General features: G+C 42.7%; 1 long non-coding RNA gene across 4 annotated transcripts in view; it reads right to left on the minus strand.

Moving 5' to 3' along the window:
- LOC126927829 (uncharacterized) overlaps positions 1 to 24,008 on the minus strand; it is a 170,822-nt gene that overhangs the window by 145,097 nt on the left and 1,717 nt on the right. The window contains exon 1 of one of the 4 annotated variants that reach the window (XR_007715947.1): positions 23,527 to 23,637. The exons of 1 other annotated variant lie outside the window; for it this stretch is intronic. This is a non-coding gene — a long non-coding RNA (uncharacterized LOC126927829). Of the gene's footprint in view, positions 1 to 20,598; positions 20,707 to 22,682; positions 22,798 to 23,526; positions 23,638 to 24,008 lie in introns of those variants that run through there. 2 more of the 4 variants (XR_007715941.1, XR_007715948.1) reach the window with 2 other exon arrangements.

Consider the following 24,008-nt stretch of genomic DNA (forward strand, 5'->3'; position numbering starts at 1 on the left):
CAAACGGTTGCTTTGTGACACACCTTTACGCGTCCCTCGCTCGCTGCGCTCGCTCGAAAACTATAGCCTAACCTAAAACCAAGCCCTCTTGCGTTCGTCATTCGATAAGGAGGCGACCTATTTCAAATTTGCTAACGAGTCGGATCGGTCGTGAGGTTGGACTAGATTATTACGAGAGAGCGGAGCGAGCGAACAACGATTACTATTTCCACGCTATACATATACCTTATATTGCCTTGCATGTATTTCCTGTTATTGCCTAATTTTGTCAGCGATTTCGGACCTCACGTTGCACTGTACTATGTGGAAATATTACTATTTATGTAAAACTATTGATAAACTGTAAACTTTTGTCAGTACGCAGTTCGATAAAGATTTTCGGCTCCTCGGGCTGGTGCGAATATTTCAATGTCCCTATGCCAAACTGTTGCTTTGTGACACACCTTTACGCGACCCTCGCTCGCTGCGCTCGCTAGAAAACAATTGAATATCCTAAAACCAATCCCTCTTGCGTTCCTAATTCTATAAGGAGGCGACTTATTTCAAATTTGCTAACGTTTCGGATCGGTTGTGAGGTTCGACTAGAATTTTTCGAGCGAGCGGAGCGAGCGAGCAACGATTACAATTTCCACTCTATACATATACCTTATATTGCTTTGCATGTATTTCCTGTTATTACCTAATTTTGTCTGCGAATTCGGACATCACGTTGCACTGTACTATGTGGAAATATTACCATTTATGTAAAACTATTGATAAACTGTAAATTTTTGTCAGTACGCAGTTCGATAAATACTTGCGGCTCCTCGGGATGGTGCGAATATTTCAAGGTCCCTATGTGCCAAACCGTTGGTGTGTGACACACCTTTACGCGTCCCTCGCTCGCTGCGCTCGCTCGAAAACTATAGCCTAACCTACAACCAATCCCTCTTGCGTTCGTTATTCGATAAGGAGGCGACTTATTTCAAATTTGCAATCGTGTCGGATCGGATGTGAGGTAGGACTAGATTTTCACGAGCGAGCGGAGCGAGCGAGCAACGATTACAATTTCCACGCTATACATATACCTTATACTGCCTTGCATGTATTTCCTGTTATTGCCTAATTTCGTGAGCGATTTCGGACCTCACGTTGCACTGTACTATGTGGAAATATTACTATTTATGTAAAACTATTGATAAACTGTAAACTTTTGTCAGTACGCAATTCGATAAATACTTGCGGCTCCTCGGGACGGTGCGAATATTTCAAGGCCCCTATGTGCCAAACCGTCGGTTTGTGACACACCTATACGCGTCCCTCGCTCGCTGCGCTCGCTCGAAAACTATAGCCTAACCTAAAACCAATCCCTCTTGCGTTCGTTATTCGATAAGGAGGCGACTTATTTCAAATTTGCGATAGTGTCGGATCGGTTGTGAGGTTGGACTAGATTTTTACGAGCGAGCGGAGCGAGCGAGCAACGATTACAATTTCCACTCTATACATATACCTTATATTGCCTTGCATGTATTTCCTGTTATTACCTAATTTTGTCTGCGAATTCTGACATCACTATGCACTGTACTATGTGGAAATATTACTATTTATGTAAAACTATTGATAAACTGTAAACTTTTGTCAGTACGCAATTCGATAAATACTTGCGGCTCCTCGGGATGGTGCGAATATTTCAAGGTCCGTATGTGCCAAACCGTTGGTGTGTGACACACCTTTACGAGTCCCTCGCTCGCTGCGCTCGCTCGAAAACTATAGCCTAACCTACAACCAATCCCTCTTGCGTTCGTTATTCGATAAGGAGGCGACTTATTTCAAATTTGCAATCGTGTCGGATCGGATGTGTGGTAGGACTAGATTTTTACGAGCGAGCAACGATTACAATTTCCACTCTATACATGTACCTTATATTGCCTTGCATGTATTTCCAGTTATTGCCTAATTTTGTAAGCGATTTCGGACCTCACGTTGCACTGTACTATTTGGAAATATTACTATTTATGTAAAACTATTGATAAACTGTAAACTTTTGTCAGTACGCAATTCGATAAATACTTGCGGCTCCTCGGGACGGTGCGAATATTTCAAGGTATCTATGTGCCAAACCGTTGGTTTGTGACACACCTTTACGCGTCCCTCGCTCGCTGCGCTCGCTCGAAGACTATAGCCTAACGTAAAACCAATCCCTCTTGCGTTCGTTAATCGATAAGGAGGCGACTTATTTCAAATTTGCGATCGTGTCGGATCGGATGTGAGGTACGACTAGATTTTTACGAGCGAGCGGTACGAGCGAGCAACGATTACAATTTCCAAACTATACATTTGCGATATATTTCCTTGCATATATTTCCTGTTATTACCTAATATGAAATGCGATTTTGGACCTCACGTTGCACTGTAGTATGTGGAAATATCACTATTTATGTAAAACTATTGATAAACTGTAAACTTTTGTCAGTACGAAATTTGATAAAGACTTCCGGCTCCTCGGGCTGGTGCGAATATTTCAATGTCCCTATGTGCCAAACGGTTGCTTTGTGACACACCTTTACGCGTCCCTCGCTCGCTGCGCTCGCTCGAAAACTATAGCCTAACCTAAAACCAATCCCTCTTGCGTTCGTTATTCGATAAGGAGGCGACTTATTTCAAATTTGCAATCGTGTCGGATCGGATGTGTGGTAGGACTAGATTTTTACGAGCGAGCAACGATTACAATTTCCACTCTATACATGTACCTTATATTGCCTTGCATGTATTTCCAGTTATTGCCTAATTTTGTAAGCGATTTCGGACCTCACGTTGCACTGTACTATTTGGAAATATTACTATTTATGTAAAACTATTGATAAACTGTAAACTTTTGTCAGTACGCAATTCGATAAATACTTGCGGCTCCTCGGGACGGTGCGAATATTTCAAGGTATCTATGTGCCAAACCGTTGGTTTGTGACACACCTTTACGCGTCCCTCGCTCGCTGCGCTCGCTCGAAGACTATAGCCTAACGTAAAACCAATCCCTCTTGCGTTCGTTAATCGATAAGGAGGCGACTTATTTCAAATTTGCGATCGTGTCGGATCGGATGTGAGGTACGACTAGATTTTTACGAGCGAGCGGTACGAGCGAGCAACGATTACAATTTCCAAACTATACATTTGCGATATATTTCCTTGCATATATTTCCTGTTATTACCTAATATGAAATGCGATTTTGGACCTCACGTTGCACTGTAGTATGTGGAAATATCACTATTTATGTAAAACTATTGATAAACTGTAAACTTTTGTCAGTACGAAATTTGATAAAGACTTCCGGCTCCTCGGGCTGGTGCGAATATTTCAATGTCCCTATGTGCCAAACGGTTGCTTTGTGACACACCTTTACGCGTCCCTCGCTCGCTGCGCTCGCTCGAAAACTATAGCCTAACCTAAAACCAAGCCCTCTTGCGTTCGTCATTCGATAAGGAGGCGACTTATTTCAAATTTGCGATCGTGTCGAATCGGATGTGAGGTAGGACCAGATTTTTACGAGCGAGCGGAGCGAGCGAGCAACGATTACAATTTCCACTCTATACATATACCTTATACTATCTTGCATGCATTTCCTGCTATTGCCTAATTTTGTCAGCGATTTCGGACCTCACGTTGCACTGTACTATGTGGAAATATTACTATTTATGTAAAACCATTGATAAACTGTAAACTTTTGTCAGTACGAAATTCGATAAAGACTTCCGGCTCCTCGGGCTGGTGCGAATATTTCAATGTCCCTATGTGCCAAACGGTTGCTTTGTGACACACCTTTACGCGTCCCTCGCTCGCTGCGCTCGCTCGAAAACTATAGCCTAACCTAAAACCAAGCCCCCTTGCGTTCGTTATTCGATAAGCAGGCGACTTATTTTAAATTTTCGAACGTGTCGGATCGGTTGTGAGGTTGGACTAGATTTTTACGAGCGAGCGGAGCGAGCGAGCAACGATTACAATTTCCACTCTATACATATACCTTATACTGCCTTGCATGTATTTCATGTAATTGCCTAATTGTGTCAGCGATTTCGGACCTCACGTTGCACTGTACTATGTGGAAATATTACTATTTATGTAAAACTATTGATAAACTGTAAACTTTTGTCAGTACGCAATTCGATAAATACTTGCGGCTCCTCGGGACGGTGCGAATATTTCAAGGTATCTATGTGCCAAACCGTTGGTTTGTGACACACCTTTACGCGTCCCTCGCTCGCTGCGCTCGCTCGAAGACTATAGCCTAACGTAAAACCAATCCCTCTTGCGTTCGTTAATCGATAAGGAGGCGACTTATTTCAAATTTGCGATCGTGTCGGATCGGATGTGAGGTACGACTAGATTTTTACGAGCGAGCGGTACGAGCGAGCAACGATTACAATTTCCAAACTATACATTTGCGATATATTTCCTTGCATATATTTCCTGTTATTACCTAATATGAAATGCGATTTTGGACCTCACGTTGCACTGTAGTATGTGGAAATATCACTATTTATGTAAAACTATTGATAAACTGTAAACTTTTGTCAGTACGAAATTTGATAAAGACTTCCGGCTCCTCGGGCTGGTGCGAATATTTCAATGTCCCTATGTGCCAAACGGTTGCTTTGTGACACACCTTTACGCGTCCCTCGCTCGCTGCGCTCGCTCGAAAACTATAGCCTAACCTAAAACCAAGCCCCCTTGCGTTCGTTATTCGATAAGCAGGCGACTTATTTTAAATTTTCGAACGTGTCGGATCGGTTGTGAGGTTGGACTAGATTTTTACGAGCGAGCGGAGCGAGCGAGCAACGATTACAATTTCCACTCTATACATATACCTTATACTGCCTTGCATGTATTTCCTGTAATTGCCTAATTGTGTCAGCGATTTCGGACCTCACGTTGCACTGTACTATGTGGAAATATTACTATTTATGTAAAACTATTGATAAACTGTAAACTTTTGTCAGTACGCAATTCGATAAATACTTGCGGCTCCTCGGGACGGTGCGAATATTTCAAGGTATCTATGTGCCAAACCGTTGGTTTGTGACACACCTTTACGCGTCCCTCGCTCGCTGCGCTCGCTCGAAGACTATAGCCTAACGTAAAACCAATCCCTCTTGCGTTCGTTAATCGATAAGGAGGCGACTTATTTCAAATTTGCGATCGTGTCGGATCGGATGTGAGGTACGACTAGATTTTTACGAGCGAGCGGTACGAGCGAGCAACGATTACAATTTCCAAACTATACATTTGCGATATATTTCCTTGCATATATTTCCTGTTATTACCTAATATGAAATGCGATTTTGGACCTCACGTTGCACTGTAGTATGTGGAAATATCACTATTTATGTAAAACTATTGATAAACTGTAAACTTTTGTCAGTACGAAATTTGATAAAGACTTCCGGCTCCTCGGGCTGGTGCGAATATTTCAATTTCCCTATGTGCCAAACGGTTGCTTTGTGACACACCTTTACGCGTCCCTCGCTCGCTGCGCTCGCTCGAAAACTATAGCCTAACCTAAAACCAAGCCCTCTTGCGTTCGTCATTCGATAAGGAGGCGACCTATTTCAAATTTGCTAACGAGTCGGATCGGTCGTGAGGTTGGACTAGATTATTACGAGAGAGCGGAGCGAGCGAACAACGATTACTATTTCCACGCTATACATATACCTTATATTGCCTTGCATGTATTTCCTGTTATTGCCTAATTTTGTCAGCGATTTCGGACCTCACGTTGCACTGTACTATGTGGAAATATTACTATTTATGTAAAACTATTGATAAACTGTAAACTTTTGTCAGTACGCAGTTCGATAAAGATTTTCGGCTCCTCGGGCTGGTGCGAATATTTCAATGTCCCTATGCCAAACTGTTGCTTTGTGACACACCTTTACGCGACCCTCGCTCGCTGCGCTCGCTAGAAAACAATTGAATATCCTAAAACCAATCCCTCTTGCGTTCCTAATTCTATAAGGAGGCGACTTATTTCAAATTTGCTAACGTTTCGGATCGGTTGTGAGGTTCGACTAGAATTTTTCGAGCGAGCGGAGCGAGCGAGCAACGATTACAATTTCCACTCTATACATATACCTTATATTGCTTTGCATGTATTTCCTGTTATTACCTAATTTTGTCTGCGAATTCGGACATCACGTTGCACTGTACTATGTGGAAATATTACCATTTATGTAAAACTATTGATAAACTGTAAATTTTTGTCAGTACGCAGTTCGATAAATACTTGCGGCTCCTCGGGATGGTGCGAATATTTCAAGGTCCCTATGTGCCAAACCGTTGGTGTGTGACACACCTTTACGCGTCCCTCGCTCGCTGCGCTCGCTCGAAAACTATAGCCTAACCTACAACCAATCCCTCTTGCGTTCGTTATTCGATAAGGAGGCGACTTATTTCAAATTTGCAATCGTGTCGGATCGGATGTGAGGTAGGACTAGATTTTCACGAGCGAGCGGAGCGAGCGAGCAACGATTACAATTTCCACGCTATACATATACCTTATACTGCCTTGCATGTATTTCCTGTTATTGCCTAATTTCGTGAGCGATTTCGGACCTCACGTTGCACTGTACTATGTGGAAATATTACTATTTATGTAAAACTATTGATAAACTGTAAACTTTTGTCAGTACGCAATTCGATAAATACTTGCGGCTCCTCGGGACGGTGCGAATATTTCAAGGTCCCTATGTGCCAAACCGTCGGTTTGTGACACACCTATACGCGTCCCTCGCTCGCTGCGCTCGCTCGAAAACTATAGCCTAACCTAAAACCAATCCCTCTTGCGTTCGTTATTCGATAAGGAGGCGACTTATTTCAAATTTGCGATAGTGTCGGATCGGTTGTGAGGTTGGACTAGATTTTTACGAGCGAGCGGAGCGAGCGAGCAACGATTACAATTTCCACTCTATACATATACCTTATATTGCCTTGCATGTATTTCCTGTTATTACCTAATTTTGTCTGCGAATTCTGACATCACTATGCACTGTACTATGTGGAAATATTACTATTTATGTAAAACTATTGATAAACTGTAAACTTTTGTCAGTACGCAATTCGATAAATACTTGCGGCTCCTCGGGATGGTGCGAATATTTCAAGGTCCGTATGTGCCAAACCGTTGGTGTGTGACACACCTTTACGAGTCCCTCGCTCGCTGCGCTCGCTCGAAAACTATAGCCTAACCTACAACCAATCCCTCTTGCGTTCGTTATTCGATAAGGAGGCGACTTATTTCAAATTTGCAATCGTGTCGGATCGGATGTGTGGTAGGACTAGATTTTTACGAGCGAGCAACGATTACAATTTCCACTCTATACATGTACCTTATATTGCCTTGCATGTATTTCCAGTTATTGCCTAATTTTGTAAGCGATTTCGGACCTCACGTTGCACTGTACTATTTGGAAATATTACTATTTATGTAAAACTATTGATAAACTGTAAACTTTTGTCAGTACGCAATTCGATAAATACTTGCGGCTCCTCGGGACGGTGCGAATATTTCAAGGTATCTATGTGCCAAACCGTTGGTTTGTGACACACCTTTACGCGTCCCTCGCTCGCTGCGCTCGCTCGAAGACTATAGCCTAACGTAAAACCAATCCCTCTTGCGTTCGTTAATCGATAAGGAGGCGACTTATTTCAAATTTGCGATCGTGTCGGATCGGATGTGAGGTACGACTAGATTTTTACGAGCGAGCGGTACGAGCGAGCAACGATTACAATTTCCAAACTATACATTTGCGATATATTTCCTTGCATATATTTCCTGTTATTACCTAATATGAAATGCGATTTTGGACCTCACGTTGCACTGTAGTATGTGGAAATATCACTATTTATGTAAAACTATTGATAAACTGTAAACTTTTGTCAGTACGAAATTTGATAAAGACTTCCGGCTCCTCGGGCTGGTGCGAATATTTCAATGTCCCTATGTGCCAAACGGTTGCTTTGTGACACACCTTTACGCGTCCCTCGCTCGCTGCGCTCGCTCGAAAACTATAGCCTAACCTAAAACCCTCTTGCGTTCGTCATTCGATAAGGAGGCGACTTATTTCAAATTTGCGATCGTGTCGAATCGGATGTGAGGTAGGACCAGATTTTTACGAGCGAGCGGAGCGAGCGAGCAACGATTACAATTTCCACTCTATACATATACCTTATACTATCTTGCATGCATTTCCTGCTATTGCCTAATTTTGTCAGCGATTTCGGACCTCACGTTGCACTGTACTATGTGGAAATATTACTATTTATGTAAAACCATTGATAAACTGTAAACTTTTGTCAGTACGAAATTCGATAAAGACTTCCGGCTCCTCGGGCTGGTGCGAATATTTCAATGTCCCTATGTGCCAAACGGTTGCTTTGTGACACACCTTTACGCGTCCCTCGCTCGCTGCGCTCGCTCGAAAACTATAGCCTAACCTAAAACCAAGCCCCCTTGCGTTCGTTATTCGATAAGCAGGCGACTTATTTTAAATTTTCGAACGTGTCGGATCGGTTGTGAGGTTGGACTAGATTTTTACGAGCGAGCGGAGCGAGCGAGCAACGATTACAATTTCCACTCTATACATATACCTTATACTGCCTTGCATGTATTTCATGTAATTGCCTAATTGTGTCAGCGATTTCGGACCTCACGTTGCACTGTACTATGTGGAAATATTACTATTTATGTAAAACTATTGATAAACTGTAAACTTTTGTCAGTACGCAATTCGATAAATACTTGCGGCTCCTCGGGACGGTGCGAATATTTCAAGGTATCTATGTGCCAAACCGTTGGTTTGTGACACACCTTTACGCGTCCCTCGCTCGCTGCGCTCGCTCGAAGACTATAGCCTAACGTAAAACCAATCCCTCTTGCGTTCGTTAATCGATAAGGAGGCGACTTATTTCAAATTTGCGATCGTGTCGGATCGGATGTGAGGTACGACTAGATTTTTACGAGCGAGAAACGATTACAATTTCCACTCTATACATATACCTTATACTGCCTTGCATGCATTTCCTGTTATTGCCTAATTTTGTCAGCGATTTCGGACCTCACGTTGCACTGTACTATGTGGAAATATTACTATTTATGTAAAACTATTGATAAACTGTAAACTTTTGTCAGTACGAAATTCGATAAAGACTTCCGGCTCCTCGGGCTGGTGCGAATATTTCAATGTCCCTATGTGCCAAACCGTTGGTTTGTGACACACCTTTACGCGTCCCTCGCTCGCTGCGCTCACTCGAAAACTATAGTCTAACCTAAAACCAAGCCCTCTTGCGTTCGTCATTCGATAAGGAGGCGACTTATTTCAAATTTGCGATCGTGTCGAATCGGATGTGAGGTAGGACTAGATTTTTACGAGCGAGCGGAGCGAGCGAGCAACGATTACAATTTCCACTCTATACATATACCTTATACTGTCTTGCATGCACTTCCTGTTATTGCCTAATTTTGTCAGCGATTTCGGACCTCACGTTGCACTGTACTATGTGGAAATATTACTATTTATGTAAAACCATTGATAAACTGTAAACTTTTGTCAGTACGAAATTCGATAAAGACTTCCGGCTCCTCGGGCTGGTGCGAATATTTCAATGTCCCTATGTGCCAAACGGTTGCTCTGTGACACACCTTTACGCGTCCCTCGCTCGCTGCGCTCGCTCGAAAACTATAGCCTAACCTAAAACCAAGCCCCCTTGCGTTCGTTATTCGATAAGGAGGCGACTTATTTTAAATTTTCGAACGTGTCGGATCGGTTGTGAGGTTGGACTAGATTTTTACGAGCGAGCGGAGCGAGCGAGCAACGATTACAATTTCCACTCTATACATATACCTTATATTGCCTTGCATTAATTTCCTGTTATTACCTAATTTTGTCTGCGAATTCTGATATCACGTTGCACTGTACTATGTGGAAATATTACTATTTATGTAAAACTATTGATAAACTGTAAACTTTTGTCAGTACGCAATTCGATAAATACTTGCGGCTCCTCGGGACGGTGCGAATATTTCAAGGTATCTATGTGCCAAACCGTTGGTTTGTGACACACCTTTACGCGTCCCTCGCTCGCTGCGCTCGCTCGAAGACTATAGCCTAACGTAAAACCAATCCCTCTTGCGTTCGTTATTCGATAAGGAGGCGACTTATTTCAAATTTGCTAACGTGTCGGATCGGTTGTGAGATTGGACTAGATTTTTACGAGCGAGCGGAGCGAGCGAGCAACGATTACACTTTCCACGCTATACATATACCTTATATTGCCTTGCATTTATTTCCAGTTATTACCTAATTTTGTCTGCGTATTCGGACATCACGTTGCACTGTACTATGTGGAAATATTACTATTTATGTAAAACTATTGATAAACTGCAAACGTTTGTCAGTACGCAGTTCGATAAAGATTTTCGGCTCCTCGGGCTGGTGCGAATATTTCAATATCCCTCTGTGCCAAACCGTTGCTTTGTGACACACCTTTACGCGTCCCTCGCTCGCTGCGCTCGCTCGAAGACTATAGCCTAACGTAAAACCAATCCCACTTGCGTTCGTTAATCGATAAGGAGGCGACTTATTTCAAATTTGCGATCGTGTCGGATCGGATGTGAGGTACGACTAGATTTTTACGAGCGAGCGGAGCGAGCGAGCAACGATTACAATTTCCACTCTATACATATACCTTATACTGCCTTGCATGCATTTCCTGTTATTGCCTAATTTTGTCAGCGATTTCGGACCTCACGCTGCACTGTACTATGTGGAAATATTACTATTTATGTAAAACTATTGATAAACTGTAAACTTTTGTCAGTACGAAATTCGATAAAGACTTCCGGCTCCTCGGGCTGGTGCGAATATTTCAATGTCCCTATGTGCCAAACCGTTGGTTTGTGACACACCTTTACGCGTCCCTCGCTCGCCGCGCTCGCTCGAAAATTACAGCCTAACCTAAAACCAAGCGCTCTTGCGTTCGTTATTCGATAAGGAGGCGACTTATTTCAAATTTGCTAACGTGTCGGATCGGTTGTGAGATTGGACTAGATTTTTACGAGCGAGCGGAGCGAGCGAGCAACGATTACAATTTCCACGCTATACATATACCTTATATTGCCTTGCATTTATTTCCAGTTATTACCTAATTTTGTCTGCGAATTCGGACATCACGTTGCACTGTACTATGTGGAAATATTACTATTTATGTAAAACTATTGATAAACTGTAAACGTTTGTCAGTACGCAGTTCGATAAAGATTTTCGGCTCCTCGGGCTGGTGCGAATATTTCAATATCCCTATGTGCCAAACCGTTGCTTTGTGACACACCTTTACGCGTCCCTCGCTCGCTGCGCTCGCTCGAAAACTATAGCCTAACCTAAAACCAATCCCTCTTGCGTTCGTTATTCGATAAGGAGGCGACTTATTTCGAATTTGGTCACGTGTCGGTTCGGTTGTGAGGTTGGACTAGATTTTTACGAGCGAGCGGTACGAGCGAGCAACGATTACAATTTCCACTCTATACATATACCTTATATTGCCTTGCATGTATTTTCTGTTATTACCTAATTTTGTCTGCGAATTCGGACATCACGTTGCACTGTACTATGTGGAAATATTACTATTTATGTAAAACTATTGATAAACTGTAAACCTTTGTCAGTACGCAGTTCGATAAAGATTTTCGGCTCCTCGGGCTGGTGCGAATATTTCAATATCCCTATGTGCCAAACCGTTGCTTTGTGACACACCTTTACGCGTCCCTCGCTCGCTACGCTCGCTAGAAAACTATAGCCTTACCTAAAACCAAGCCCTCTTGAGTTCGTTATTCGATAAGGAGGCGACTTATTTCCAATTTGCGAACTTGTCGGATCGGTTGTGAGGTTGGACTAGATTTTTACGAGCGAGCGGAGCGAGCGAGCAACGATTACAATTTCCAAACTATACATTTGGATATATTTCCTTGCATATATTTCCTGTTATTACCTAATATGAAATGCGATTTTGGACCTCACGTTGCACTGTAGTATGTGGAAATATCACTATTTATGTAAAACTATTGATAAACTGTAAACTTTTGTCAGTACGAAATTCGATAAAGACTTCCGGCTCCACGGGCTGGTGCGAATATTTCAATTTCCCTATGTGCCAAACCGTTGGTTCGTGACACACCTTTACGCGTCCCTCGCTCGCTGCGCTCGCTAGAAAAATATAGCCTAACCTAAAATCAAGCCCTCTTGCGTTCGTTATTAGATAAGGAGGCGACTTATTTCAAATTTGCTAACGTGTCGGATCGGTTGTGAGGTTGGACTAGATTTTTACGAGCGAGCAACGATTACAATTTCCACTCTATACATATACCTTATACTGCCTTGCATGCATTTCCTGTTATTGCCTAATTTTGTCAGCGAATTCGGACATCAGGTTGCACTGTACTATGTGGAAATATTACTATTTATGTAAAACTATTGATAAACTGTAAACTTTCGTCAGTACGCAGGTCGATAAAGATTTTCGGCTCCTCGGGCTGGTGCGAATATTTCAATGTCCCTATGTGCCATAACGTTGGTTTGTGACACACCTTTACGCGTCCCTCGCTCGCTGCGCTCGCTCGAAAACTATAGCCTAACCTACAACCAATCCCTCTTGCGTTCGTTATTCGATAAGGAGGCGACTTATTTCAAATTTGCAATCGTGTCGGATCGGATGTGAGGTAGGACTAGATTTTCACGAGCGAGCGGAGCGAGCGAGCAACGATTACAATTTCCACGCTATACATATACCTTATACTGCCTTGCATTTATTTCCTGTTATTGCCTAATTTCGTGAGCGATTTCGGACCTCACGTTGCACTGTACTATGTGGAAATATTACTATTTATGTAAAACTATTGATAAACTGTAAACTTTTGTCAGTACGCAATTCGATAAATACTTGCGGCTCCTCGGGACGGTGCGAATATTTCAAGGTCCCTATGTGCCAAACCGTTGGTTTGTGACACACCTTTACGCGTCCCTCGCTCGCTGCGCTCGCTCGAAAACTATAGCCTAACCTAAAACCAATCCCTCTTGCGTTCGTTATTCGATAAGGAGGCGACTTATTTCAAATTTGCGATCGTGTCGGATCGGATGTGAGGAAGGACTAGATTTTTACGAGCGAGAAACGATTACAATTTCCACTCTATACATATACCTTATACTGCCTTGCATGCATTTCCTGTTATTGCCTAATTTTGTCAGCGATTTCGGACCTCACGTTGCACTGTACTATGTGGAAATATTACTATTTATGTAAAACTATTGATAAACTGTAAACTTTTGTCAGTACGAAATTCGATAAAGACTTCCGGCTCCTCGGGCTGGTGCGAATATTTCAATGTCCCTATGTGCCAAACCGTTGGTTTGTGACACACCTTTACGCGTCCCTCGCTCGCTGCGCTCACTCGAAAACTATAGTCTAACCTAAAACCAAGCACTCTTGCGTTCGTTATTCGATAAGGTGGCGACTTATTTCAAATTTGCGATCGTGTCGGATCGGATGTGAGGTAGGACTAGATTTTCACGACCGAGCAGAGCGAGCAAGCAACGATTACAATTTCCACGCTATACATATACCTTATATTGCCTTGCAAATATTTCCAGTTATTACCTAATTTTTTCTGCGAATTCGGACATAACGTTGCACTGTACTATGTGGAAATATTACTATTTATGTAAAACTATTGATAAACAGTAAACTTTTGTCAGTACGTAGTTCGATAAAGATTTTCGGCTCCTCGGGATGGTGCGAATATTTCAATATCCCTATGTGCCAAACCGTTGCTTTGTGACACACCTTTACGCGTCCCTCGCTCGCTACGCTCGCTAGAAAACTATAGCCTTACCTAAAACCAAGCCCTCTTGAGTTCGTTATTCGATAAGGAGGCGACTTATTTCCAATTTGCGAACTTGTCGGATCGGTTGTGAGGTTGGACTAGATTTTTACGAGCGAGCGGAGCGAGCGAGCAACGATTACAATTTCCAAACTATACATTTGCGATATATTTCCTTGCATATATTTCCTGTTATTACCTAATATGAAATGCGATTTTGGACCTCACGTTGCACTGTAGTATGTGGAAATATCACTATTTATGTAAAACTATTGATAAACTGTAAACTTTTGTCAGTACGAAATTTGATAAAGACTTCCGGCTCCTCGGGCTGGTGCGAATATTTCAATGTCCCTATGTGCCAAACGGTTGCTTTGTGACACACCTTTACGCGTCCCTCGCTCGCTGCGCTCGCTCGAAAACTATAGCCTAACCTAAAACCAAGCCCTCTTGCGTTCGTCATTCGATAAGGAGGCGACTTATTTCAAATTTGCGATCGTGTCGAATCGGATGTGAGGTAGGACTAGATTTTTACGAGCGAGCGGAGCGAGCGAGCAACGATTACAATTTCCACTCTATACATATACCTTATACTGTCTTGCATGCATTTCCTGTTATTGCCTAATTTTGTCAGCGATTTCGGACCTCACGTTGCACTGTACTATGTGGAAATATTACTATTTATGTAAAACCATTGATAAACTGTAAACTTTTGTCAGTACGAAATTCGATAAAGACTTCCGGCTCCTCGGGCTGGTGCGAATATTTCAATGTCCCTATGTGCCAAACGGTTGCTTTGTGACACACCTTTACGCGTCCCTCGCTCGCTGCGCTCGCTCGAAAACTATAGCCTAACATAAAACCAAGCCCCCTTGCGGTCGTTATTCGATAAGGAGGCGACTTATTTTAAATTTTCGAACGTGTCGGATCGGTTGTGAGGTTGGACTAGATTTTTACGAGCGAGCGGAGCGAGCGAGCAACGATTACAATTTCCACCCTATACATATACCTTATACTGCCTTGCATGTATTTCCTGTTATTGCCTAATTGTGTCAGCGATTTCGGACCTCACGTTGCACTGTACTATGTGGAAATATTACTATTTATGTAAAACTATTGATAAACTGTAAACTTTTGTCAGTACGCAGTTCGATAAGGATTTTCGGCTCCTCGGGCTGGTGCGAATATTTCAATGTCCCTATGTGCCAAACGGTTGCTTTGTGACACACCTTTACGCGTCCCTCGCTCGCTGCGCTCGCTCGAAAACTATAGCCTAACCTAAAACCAAGCCCCCTTGCGTTCGTTATTCGATAAGGAGGCGACTTATTTCAAATTTGCTAACGTGTCGGATCGGTTGTGAGATTGGACTAGATTTTTACGAGCGAGCGGAGCGAGCGAGCAACGATTACAATTTCCACGCTATACATATACCTTATATTGCCTTGCATTTATTTCCAGTTATTACCTAATTTTGTCTGCGAATTCGGACATCACGTTGCACTGTACTATGTGGAAATATTACTATTTATGTAAAACTATTGATAAACTGTAAACGTTTGTCAGTACGCAGTTCGATAAAGATTTTCGGCTCCTCGGGCTGGTGCGAATATTTCAATATCCCTATGTGCCAAACCGTTGCTTTGTGACACACCTTTACGCGTCCCTCGCACGCTGCGCTCGCTAGAAAACTATAGCCTAACCTAAAACCAAGCCCTCTTGCGTTCGTTATTCGATAAGGAGGCGACTTATTTCCAATTTGCGAACGTGTCGGATCGGTTGTGAGGTTGGACTAGATTTTTACGAACGAGCGGAGCGAGCGAGCAACGATTACAATTTCCAAACTATACATTTGCGATATATTACCTTGCATATATTTCCTGTTATTACCTAATTTGAAATGCGATTTTGGACCTCACGTTGCACTGTACTATGTGGAAATATTACTATTTATGTAAAACTATTGATAAACTGTAAACTTTTGTCAGTACGAAATTCGATAAAGACTTCCGGCTCCACGGGCTGGTGCGAATATTTCAATGTCCCTATCTGCCAAACCGTTGGTTCGTGACACACCTTTACGCGTCCCTCGCTCGCTGCGCTCGCTCGAAAAATATAGCCTAACCTAAAATCAAGCCCTCTTGCGTTCGTTATTAGATAAGGAGGCGACTTATTTCAAATTTGCTAACGTGTCGGATCGGTTGTGAGGTTGGACTAGATTTTTACGATCGAGCGGAGCGAGCGAGCAACGATTACAATTTCCACGCTATACATATGCCTAATATTGCGTTGCATATATTTCCAGTATTTACCTAATTTTGTCTGCGAATTCGGACATCACGTTGCACTGTACTATGTGGAAATATTACTATTTATGTAAAACTATTGATAAACTGTAAACTTTTGTCAGTACGCAATTCGATAAATACTTGCGGCTCCTCGGGATGGTGCGAATATTTCAAGGTACCTATGTGCCAAACCGTTGGTTTGTGACACACCTTTACGCGTCCCTCGCTCGCTGCGCTCGCTCGAAAAATATAGCCTAACCTAAAATCAAGCCCTCTTGCCTTCGTTATTAGATAAGGAGGCGACTTATTTCAAATTTGCTAACGTGTCGGATCGGTTGTGAGGTTGGACTAGATTTTTACGAGCGAGCGGAGCGAGCGAGCACGATTACAATTTCCAATCTATACATATACCTTATATTGCCTTGCATATATTTCCAGTTATTACCTAATATTGTCTGCGAATTCGGACATCAGGTTGCACTGTACTATGTGGAAATATTACTATTTATGTAAAACTATTGATAAACTGTAAACTTTCGTCAGTACGCAGGTCGATAAAGATTTTCGGCTCCTCGGGCTGGTGCGAATATTTCAATGTCCCTATGTGCCATAACGTTGGTTTGTGACACACCTTTACGCGTCCCTCGCTCGCTGCGCTCGCTCGAAAACTATAGCCTAACCTACAACCAATCCCTCTTGCGTTCGTTATTCGATAAGGAGGCGACTTATTTCAAATTTGCAATCGTGTCGGATCGGATGTGAGGTAGGACTAGATTTTCACGAGCGAGCGGAGCGAGCGAGCAACGCTTACAATTTCCACGCTATACATATACCTTATACTGCCTTGCATGTATTTCCTGTTATTGCCTAATTTCATGAGCGATTTCGGACCTCACGTTGCACTGTACTATGTGGAAATATTACTATTGATGTAAAACTATTGATAAACTGTAAACTTTTGTCAGTACGCAATTCGATAAATACTTGCGGCTCCTCGGGACGGTGCGAATATTTCAAGGTCCCTATGTGCCAAACCGTTGGTTTGTGACACACCTTTACGCGTCCCTCGCTCGCTGCGCTCGCTCGAAAACTATAGCCTAACCTAAAACCAATCCCTCTTGCGTTCGTTATTCGATAAGGAGGCGACTTATTTCAAATTTGCGATCGTGTCGGATCGGATGTGAGGTAGGACTAGATTTTTACGAGCGAGCAACGATTACAATTTCCACTCTATACATATACCTTATACTGCCTTGCATGCATTTCCTGTTATTGCCTAATTGTGTCTGCGATTTCGGACCTCACGTTGCACTGTACAATGTGGAAATATTACTATTTATGTAAAACTATTGGGAAACTGTAAACTTTTGTCAGTACGCAGGTCGATAAAGATTATCGGCTCCTCGGGCTGGTGCGAATATTTCAATGTCCCTATGTGCTAAACCGTTGGTTTGTGACACACCTTTACGCGTCCCTCGCTCGCTGCGCTCGCTCGAAAACGATAGCCTAACCTAGAACCATCCCTCTTGCGTTCGTTATTCGATAAGGAGTCGACTTATTTCGAATTTGGTCACGTGTCGGTTCGGTTGTGAGGTTGGACTAGATTTTTACGAGCGAGCGGTACGAGCGAGCAACGATTACAATTTCCACTCTATACATATACCTTATATTGCCTTGCATGTATTTCCTGTTATTACCTAATTTTGTCTGCGAATTCGGACATCACGTTGCACTGTACTATGTGGAAATATTACTATTTATGTAAAACTATTGATAAACAGTAAACTTTTGTCAGTACGTAGTTCGATAAAGATTTTCGGCTCCTCGGGATGGTGCGAATATTTCAATATCCCTATGTGCCAAACCGTTGCTTTGTGACACACCTTTACGCGTCCCTCGCTCGCTACGCTCGCTAGAAAACTATAGCCTTACCTAAAACCAAGCCCTCTTGAGTTCGTTATTCGATAAGGAGGCGACTTATTTCCAATTTGCGAACTTGTCGGCTCGGTTGTGAGGTTGGACTAGATTTTTACGAGCGAGCGGAGCGAGCGAGCAACGATTACAATTTCCAAACTATACATTTGCGATATATTTCCTTGCATATATTTCCTGTTATTACCCAATATGAAATGCGATTTTGGACCTCACGTTGCACTGTAGTATGTGGAAATATCACTATTTATGTAAAACTATTGATAAACTGTAAACTTTTGTCAGTACGAAATTTGATAAAGACTTCCGGCTCCTCGGGCTGGTGCGAATATTTCAATGTCCCTATGTGCCAAACGGTTGCTTTGTGACACACCTTTACGCGTCCCTCGCTCGCTGCGCTCGCTCGAAAACTATAGCCTAACCTAAAACCAAGCCCTCTTGCGTTCGTCATTCGATAAGGAGGCGACTTATTTCAAATTTGCGATCGTGTCGAATCGGATGTGAGGTAGGACTAGATTTTTACGAGCGAGCGGAGCGAGCGAGCAACGATTACAATTTCCACTCTATACATATACCTTATACTGTCTTGCATGCATTTCCTGTTATTGCCTAATTTTGTCAGCGATTTCGGACCTCACGTTGCACTGTACTATGTGGAAATATTACTATTTATGTAAAACCATTGATAAACTGTAAACTTTTGTCAGTACGAAATTCGATAAAGACTTCCGGCTCCTCGGGCTGGTGCGAATATTTCAATGTCCCTATGTGCCAAACGGTTGCTTTGTGACACACCTTTACGCGTCCCTCGCTCGCTGCGCTCGCTCGAAAACTATAGCCTAACATAAAACCAAGCCCCCTTGCGGTCGTTATTCGATAAGGAGGCGACTTATTTTAAATTTTCGAACGTGTCGGATCGGTTGTGAGGTTGGACTAGATTTTTACGAGCGAGCGGAGCGAGCGAGCAACGATTACAATTTCCACCCTATACATATACCTTATACTGCCTTGCATGTATTTCCTGTTATTGCCTAATTGTGTCAGCGATTTCGGACCTCACGTTGCACTGTACTATGTGGAAATAATACTATTTATGTAAAACTATTGATAAACTGTAAACTTTTGTCAGTACGCAGTTCGATAAGGATTTTCGGCTCCTCGGGCTGGTGCGAATATTTCAATGTCCCTATGTGCCAAACGGTTGCTTTGTGACACACCTTTACGCGTCCCTCGCTCGCTGCGCTCGCTCGAAAACTATAGCCTAACCTAAAACCAAGCCCCCTTGCGTTCGTTATTCGATAAGGAGGCGACTTCTTTTAAATTTTCGAACGTGTCGGATCGGTTGTGAGGTTGGACTAGATTTTTACGAGCGAGCGGAGCGAGCGAGCAACGATTACAATTTCCACTCTATACATATACCTTATATTGCCTTGCATGTATTTCCTGTTATTACCTAATTTTGTCTGCGAATTCTGACATCACGTTGCACTGTACTATGTGGAAATATTACTATTTATGTAAAACTATTGATAAACTGTAAACTTTTGTCAGTACGCAATTCGATAAATACTTGCGGCTCCTCGGGACGGTGCGAATATTTCAAGGTATCTATGTGCCAAACCGTTGGTTTGTGACACACCTTTACGCGTCCCTCGCTCGCTGCGCTCGCTCGAAGACTATAGCCTAACGTAAAACCAATCCCTCTTGCGTTCGTTATTCGATAAGGAGGCGACTTATTTCAAATTTGCGATCGTGTCGGATCGGATGTGAGGTAGGACTAGATTTTCACGAGCGAGCGGAGCGAGCGAGCAACGATTACAATTTCCACGCTATACATATGCCTAATATTGTGTTGCATATATTTCCAGTATTTACCTAATTTTGTCTGCGAATTCGGACATCACGTTGCACTGTACTATGTGGAAATATTACTATTTATGTAAAACTATTGATAAACTGTAAACTTTTGTCAGTACGCAATTCGATAAATACTTGCGGCTCCTCGGGAGGGTGCGAATATTTCAAGGTCCCTATGTGCCAAAACGTTGGTTTGTGACACAACATTACGCGTCCCTCGCTCGCTGCGCTCGCTCGAAAACTGTAGCCTAACCTAAAACCAAGCCCCCTTGCGTTCGTTATTCGATAAGGAGGCGACTTCTTTTAAATTTTCGAACGTGTCGGATCGGTTGTGAGGTTGGACTAGATTTTTACGAGCGAGCGGAGCGAGCGAGCAACGATTACAATTACCAAACTATACATTTGCGATATATTACCTTGCATATATTTCCTGTTATTACCTAATTTGAAATGCGATTTCGGACCTCACGTTGCACTGTACTATGTGGAAATATTACTATTTATATAAAAGTATTGATAAACTGTAAACTTTTGTCAGTACGCAATTCGATAAATACTTGCGGCTCCTCGGGACGGTGCGAATATTTCAATGTCTCTATGTGCCAAACCGTTGGTTTGTGACACACCTTTACGCGTCCCTCGCTCGCTGCGCTCGCTCGAAAACTATAGCCTAACCTAAAACCAATCCCTCTTGCGTTCGTTATTCGATAAGGAGGCGACTTATTTCAAATTTGCGATCGTGTCGGATCGGATGTGAGGTAGGACTAGATTTTTACGAGCGAGCAACGATTACAATTTCCACTCTATACATATACCTTATACTGCCTTGCATGCATTTCCTGTTATTGCCTAATTCTGTCAGCGATTTCGGACCTCACGTTGCACTGTACTATGTGGAAATATTACTATTTATATAAAAGTATTGATAAACTGTAAACTTTTGTCAGTACGAAATTCGATAAAAACTTCCGGCTCCTCGGGCTGGTGCGAATATTTCAATGTCCCTATGTGCCAAACCGGTGGTTTGTGGCACACCTTTACGCGTCCCTCGCTCGCTGCGCTCGCTAGAAAACTATAGCCTAACCTAAAACCAAGCCCTCTTGCGTTCGTTATTCGATAAGGAGGCGACTTATTTCAAATTTGCTAACGTGTCGGATCGGTTGTGAGATTGGACTAGATTTTTACGAGCGAGCGGAGCGAGCGAGCAACGATTACAATTTCCACTCTATACATATCCCTTATACTGCCTTGCATGCATTTCCTGTTATTGCCTAATTTTGTCAGCGATTTCGGACCTCACGTTGCACTGTACTATGTGGAAATATTACTATTTATGTAAAACTATTGATAAACTGTAAACTTTTGTCAGTACGCAATTCGATAAAGATTTTCGGCTCCTCGGGCTGGTGCGAATATTTCAATATCCCTATGTGCCAAACCGTTGCTTTGTGACACACCTTTACGCGTCCCTCGCTCGCTGCGCTCGCTAGAAAACTATAGCCTAACCTAAAACCAAGCCCTCTTGCGTTCGTTATTCGATAAGGAGGCGACTTATTCCCAATTTGCGAACGTGTCGGATCGGTTATGAGGTTGGACTAGATTTTTACGAGCGAGCGGAGCGAGCGAGCAACGATTACAATTTCCAAACTATACATTTGCGATATATTACCTTGCATATATTTCCTGTTATTACCTAATATTGTCTGCGAATTCGGACCTCACGTTGCACTGTACTATGTGGAAATATTACTATTTCTGTAAAACTATTGATAAACTGTAAATTTATGTCAGTACGCAGTTCGATAAATACTTGCGGCTCCTCGGGATGGTGCGAATATTTCAAGGTCCCTATGTGCCGAACCGTTGGTGTGTGACACACCTTTACGCGTCCCTCGCTCGCTGCGCTCGCTCGAAAACTATAGCTTAAACTACAACCAATCCCTCTTGCGTTCGTTATTCGATAAGGAGGCGACTTATTTCAAATTTGCAATCGTGTCGGATCGGATGTGAGGTAGGACTAGATTTTCACGAGCGAGCGGAGCGAGCGAGCAATGATTACAATTTCCACGCTATACATATACCTTATACTGCCTTGCATGTATTTCCTGTTATTGCCTAATTTCGTGAGCGATTTCGGACCTTACGTTGCACTGTACTATGTGGAAATATTACTATTTATGTAAAACTATTGATAAACTGTAAACTTTTGTCAGTACGCAATTCGATAAATACTTGCGGCTCCTCGGGACGGTGCGAATATTTCAAGGTCCCTATGTGCCAAACCGTTGGTTTGTGACACACCTTTACGCGTCCCTCGCTCGCTGCGCTCGCTCGAAAACTATAGCCTAACCTAAAACCAATCCCTCTTGCGTTCGTTATTCGATAAGGAGGCGACTTATTTCAAATTTGCGATCGTGTCGGATCGGATGTGAGGTAGGACTAGATTTTTACGAGCGAGCAACGATTACAATTTCCACTCTATACATATACCTTATACTGCCTTGCATGCATTTCCTGTTATTGCCTAATTCTGTCAGCGATTTCGGACCTCACGTTGCACTGTACTATGTGGAAATATTACTATTTATGTAAAACTATTGATAAACTGTAAACTTTTGTCAGTACGAAATTCGATAAAGACTTCCGGCTCCTCGGGCTGGTGCGAATATTTCAATGTCCCTATGTGCCAAACCGTTGGTTTGTGACACACCTTTACGCGTCCCTCGCTCGCTGCGCTCGCTCGAAAACTATAGCCTAACCTAAAACCAATCCCTCTTGCGTTCGTTATTCGATAAGGAGGCGACTTATTTCAATTTTGCGATCGTGTCGGATCGGATGTGAGGTAGGACTAGATTTTTACGAGCGAGCGGAGCGAGCGAGCAACGATTACAATTTCCACGCTATACATATGCCTAATATTGCGTTGCATATATTTCCAGTATTTACCTAATTTTGTCTGCGGATTCGGACATCACGTTGCACTGTACTATGTGGAAATATTACTATTTATGTAAAACTATTGATAAACTGTAAACTTTTGTCTGTGCGCAATTCGATAAATACTTGCGGCTCCTCGGGATGGTGCAAATATTTCAAGGTACCTATGTGCCAAACCGTTGGTTCGTGACACACCTTTACGCGTCCCTCGCTCGCTGCGCTCGCTCGAAAACTATAGCCTAACCTAAAACCAATCCCTCTTGCGTACGTTATTCGATAAGGAGGCGACTTATTTCGAATTTGGTCACGTGTCGGATCGGTTGTGAGGTTGGACTAGATTTTTACGAGCGAGCGGAGCGAGCGAGCAACGATTACAATTACCAAACTATACATTTGCGATATATTACCTTGCATATATTTCCTGTTATTACCTAATTTGAAATGCGATTTCGGACCTCACGTTGCACTGTACTATGTGGAAATATTACTATTTATATAAAAGTATTGATAAACTGTAAACTTTTGTCAGTACGCAATTCGATAAATACTTGCGGCTCCTCGGGACGGTGCGAATATTTCAAGGTCTCTATGTGCCAAACCGTTGGTTTGTGACACACCTTTACGCGTCCCTCGCTCGCTGCGCTCGCTCGAAAACTATAGCCTAACCTAAAACCAATCCCTCTTGCGTTCGTTATTCGATAAGGAGGCGACTTATTTCAAATTTGCGATCGTGTCGGATCGGATGTGAGGTAGGACTAGATTTTTACGAGCGAGCAACGATTACAATTTCCACTCTATACATATACCTTATACTGCCTTGCATGCATTTCCTGTTATTGCCTAATTCTGTCAGCGATTTCGGACCTCACGTTGCACTGTACTATGTGGAAATATTACTATTTATATAAAAGTATTGATAAACTGTAAACTTTTGTCAGTACGAAATTCGATAAAAACTTCCGGCTCCTCGGGCTGGTGCGAATATTTCAATGTCCCTATGTGCCAAACCGGTGGTTTGTGGCACACCTTTACGCGTCCCTCGCTCGCTGCGCTCGCTAGAAAACTATAGCCTAACCTAAAACCAAGCCCTCTTGCGTTC

The sequence above is a fragment of the Bombus affinis genome, unplaced genomic scaffold, assembly GCF_024516045.1.
Source record: "Bombus affinis isolate iyBomAffi1 unplaced genomic scaffold, iyBomAffi1.2 ctg00000252.1, whole genome shotgun sequence".
Classification (NCBI taxonomy): Eukaryota; Metazoa; Arthropoda; class Insecta; order Hymenoptera; family Apidae; genus Bombus; species Bombus affinis.